General features: G+C 38.9%; 1 pseudogene; it reads left to right on the top strand.

Annotated features, from left to right (window-relative positions):
• The first annotated feature begins 3,741 nt into the window (after window positions 1-3,741).
• Window positions 3,742-4,014, top strand: LOC113201469 (RING-box protein 2 pseudogene; annotated as a pseudogene).
• The last annotated feature ends 571 nt before the right edge of the window (window positions 4,015-4,585 follow it).

The raw sequence follows: 4,585 nt of genomic DNA, 5'->3' as shown, positions 1-4,585 counted from the left end.
CTGGTGGTGTGCCCCTGATGGAAATTACAGAATCTTAGCCCTCTCCTCTACCCTCTTTGCTTCCTGGCCAGGAGGTGACCAGTTTTGGTGCAGTATGCACTCCTGCCAGGGTGTGCTGCTCCACTACAGCCCCCCAAAAATGGGGCCAACCAATCCTGGACTTGAACCTCCAAAATTATGAATCGATATAAACTTTCCTCTTTAGAAGTGGATTATTGCAGATATTTGGCTGTAAGAATGGAAAGCTGGCTAACAATTTGATCTTTCTCACATTAGCAAAGTCCAGCAGCACGGGCACAGAAACAATTGGGTCTCAAGCACTGTGGGAACCAAGGACATAAATATCATTAAAATATTAAAACTCCTCAAGTATCCACCAGTGAGGGAGATTGATTCATCATCTTTCTTGACCCAGCTCAAAAATCCCTAAGATAATATCATATCATTCACTCAGCTTAGGCCGTGTATCCAGCCCTGGATCAGCTGCCTGTGGCCAGCATATATGTTCAGTCACGGCAGACCACTGCCTGTGTGGAGCTCTGTCCCAAGGAAGGAAAAAACACCCTGACCCAGGCAATTAGAGCTTTCGTTTCACTAAACAGATTACTATAATTAATTATTTAACATTAAGGAGCTCAAATTTGATTCAGAAAAGTTTTATCATTTATACTAGGCCTCAATATGATTATCATTAAACAAAAAAATAATTATAAAAACTACAGGTTTTCAAGAGAGGGCCACTTTCCTGTCTGCTCTGTGGTGTCAAACCAATAAAGCAGATAGGCAGATTCTCAACAAGGTGGATGGGGAAAAAAAAAAGGAAAGGTGGGGAGCTTTACCAGAATTTAAAACTGGACATTTAAAGCAGTTCAGGGACTCAGGAGATTGAATATAACAAAATAAGGAATAAATCCTCAGCGCCACAGTCACTACTGCACCTGGAGTCACCAGCCAAAGTGGTCCCTCCATAAACAAAGTGGAGGGATAAGGGAATTAAAGCAACCCACATCTTTAGGAGGCCTGAGGTGTGTCTGAGTATGAAGAGTTTAGAGATCAAAGACACTGCCCAACTAAACTGAAAAGGGCACTTCACAATATTCTTGTGTGGAAAAGAAGCTGCATCTCTCCCAGCAGCATGTGGAGAAGAGAGGAAGAAACCATTTTGCAGCTGTGGCATGGAGGCCAGCAGCTGAGGAACTGATTCCTGACAAACATGAGTTTGGCCTGAAATATAGGCCTGGAAAACCCACACTGCTCAACATAGAGTGTGCCTAAGTGAGCAGGAGAAAATCAAAGGTGGAGAGAGGTGTACAGAGCAGGAGGCTGGTTGTAGAAACACCCCCCAACCAGCTCTCCTCCTCCCCCTCCAATCTGGTTTCTTGCAGGATGGCTGGGAGAGACAAGCCTAGCCAGGAATTCAGAAAGGGTGGGGGCAGGAGAGATTGAGTTTATAGACTGAAGATGAGAACATGAAATGTAGGATCTGCAGGTGATGAAGTAGACTAAGAATTGGTTCCTCTATCACACAAGTGGAAACCAGAGGAGATCCCTGGGATTCAGTTTTCCAGTGTGGACCAGCAATTACTGGGTCCTGAAAGTGTGCTGATTTTTAATCTTTAGACCAATTGGCCTTCAACAAAGAGCCTAGAGCACACCTAAGCCTAAACCCTGTCTCCAGGAATTTGACCTATAGGATTACCTCTCTCACTCCAGCAACCCAGAGGGTGGAGCATCATGCTCCAGATGATCCCACATAACTCTGCAGTGAAGAGAAGCTGAGAATCTTTTGAACTGTAATGGAAACAATTCTTTAACTTTTCATGGAGATTTCTCTTCTCTCTCTCTCTTTCTCTCTCTCTCTCTCTTCTCTCTCTCTCTCTCTCTCTCTCTCTCTCTCTCCTTCTCTCTCTGTATTTTCTCTGCTTGTGACCCTAATGTTTTCGGGACATTTATACATATTTATATTTTTGGTCTCAATTTTGTCTCATTTTTGAAGACAGTTATTTTTCATGGATCAGTTTTTTTGAGGATGTTTGATTATTATATTTCAATTCTGTTTTGTATTCTTTTATTTTTATTTTTAAAAATTTTACTTTTATATACATTTTTTTTCTCCCACCTATATATTTCTCTTTTCTTCTGCTTGTGGCTAAATCTCTATTGTTCCCTCTTTTACTCTTCCTTTAACTTTTTACTTCTATCTTCTCTCCTTCTCCTTCATAATCATCACATTCTATATCATTTCTGTTCTCTCTCTATTCACGATTCAAAATTGTAAACCCTTTTGCAAACTTACTGTTTTTATTGTAGACAATAACTGATCATGTCGTTTCTGTTTATTGTGATAATTAACACTGAAGATGTCACAGCAGGAACTATTTGTTTTAATGCTACATATATTGTTTGCATTGGTTATTTGTCTCTCCCTAAATGGTGAGGCACAAGATCCTTCAGAGATACTATAAGTCTACAGGGTAGTCTACTACCTCAGATCCATACTGTTAGATGGGTAAACACACAAACAACATGAAAAAGCAAGGGAACAAATCACCCCAAATAAACCAAGGTACTCCAATCCATTGATACCACACTGGAAGAAATATCGGAAAAGGAGTTTAAAAGGTACATAGTTAAACTGATCTGTGAGGTAACAATATAAAAAGTAAAATCAGAGAAACAATACAGGCAGTGAAAAAACACTTCAGTAAAGAGATAGAGAGTCTGAAATGAAATCAAGTAAAAATCCTCAAAATGAAGGAATCAATAAACCAAATTAAAAATTCAATTGAAAGCATCACCAACAGTCTAGATCACTTGGAAGACAGAGTTTCAGACAACAAATACAAAATATAGAATCTTGAAGACAAATTTGACCGTGGAGAAAATGCTAAAAGACCATGAAGAGAACTTGCAAGAAATATTGGGTAACCTAAAAAAAAAACAAATTTAAGATTTATCAGAATATATGAAGGCTTAGAGATACAAACCAAAGGAATGCACAAACTTTTCAATATAAATAATATCAGAAAATATCCAAAACTAATAAATTATGTGGAAAATAAAATACAGGAGGCTTACAGGACCCCAAATATACAAAATTACAATAGACTCACACCAAGACGCATTATTATGAAAATGTCCAACATTCAGAATTAGGATAGAATTTTTAAGGGCTTCCAGAGAAAAACAACAGGCCACATTAGAGAGAAACCAATCTGGATCTCAGCTAACTTCTCAATCCACACCCTCAGAGCTAGGAAGTCTTCAATTAATATATACCAAGCTTTGAAAGAAAAAGGATGCCAGCCAAGAATACTATACCCAGAAAAATTAAGCTTTAGAATTCATGATCAACTAAAAACCTTCCATGATAAGCAAAAATTAAAGAATTCACAACTAGAAAGCCTGCACTACAAAACACACTCAAAAAGATATTTTGTAAAGAAGAAATAAAAAATAAAAGTGAAAACCAGCAAAACTCTAGAAGAATAGTCCATCAAAAGAAAAATTAATTCACATTCAAAACCAGAAATAAATCAAAATTAAAGGGAATAAAAAATCATATCTCAATAATAACATTGAATATAAATGGCCTAAACTTATCAATCAAAAGACATAGACTGGCAGATTGCATTAAAAAGCAAGACCCAGGCTATTGCCTATCTGGTGGCCCCAACAGACCTACCATAGCCACCCACTTCCTTTAACCCAATGTCCTCCTGTGGGCTCCAAGCTGCCACCATGGCTGACATGGAAGAGGGTGAGGAGCTCTGCATTTTGTCATCACACTCCAGGAGTGCAGGCTTCAAGTCAGGAGGCGACAAAATTTTTTGCTCAAGAAGTGGTATGCAGTTGTCATGTGGAGCTGGGACGTAGAGTGCGATACAGGAGCCATCTGCAGGGACCAGGATGCCTGTCTTAGATGTCAAGCTGAAAACAAACAAGAGGATTGTGTTGTGGTCTGGGAAGAGTGTAATCATTCCTTCCACAACTGCTGCATGTCCCTGTGGGTAAAACAGAACAATCATTGCCCTCTCTGCCAACAGGACTGGGTGGTCTAAAGAATTGGCAAGTGAGTGTGCTTTCTTGGTGTAGCTGTCCGCAGCCCTAGTAGATCTAGCTGTCAAGAACCCAGCAAAGGCTAGAACACTCCAGGGAACTGATTCTTCAGATAGGAGTCACCAGATCTGTTGTCCTTTGGGACTCATCAAAGACATGGTTAAGCATTTCAACAATTTTAATTTTCAAAATTCTCTACAATTAAGAAGATAATCTATTAAAGATGGTCTTTCCTACCTCTGTGGTATGTGTCACACCTGCTGCTTAAAGTGCTGAAAAATAAAGAATTCCAGGTGGGATGAAATTTATAATTGACCTATCTATATACAAGGGACTGTTGAAACAGTTCCATTCACAATAGAGCTTTATGCATGCTTCTGGCTGATCAGTTAAAAAGAGAGAGAATGGTATAGTAACAAAGTGCAATTTAAAACCCAACTCTTACCCTCAAAAGTTTCCTAATATTTTTATGGGAAGCAGGAACAATTCATGACATCCTTGTTTGATATAATGATAATTTTGATTT

Source organism: Urocitellus parryii, chromosome 5 (genome assembly GCF_045843805.1).
Source record: "Urocitellus parryii isolate mUroPar1 chromosome 5, mUroPar1.hap1, whole genome shotgun sequence".
NCBI lineage: Eukaryota > Metazoa > Chordata > Mammalia > Rodentia > Sciuridae > Urocitellus > Urocitellus parryii.
The sequence above is the reverse complement of the archived record's forward strand: the minus strand, read 5'-3'. Positions and strand labels throughout refer to the sequence as shown.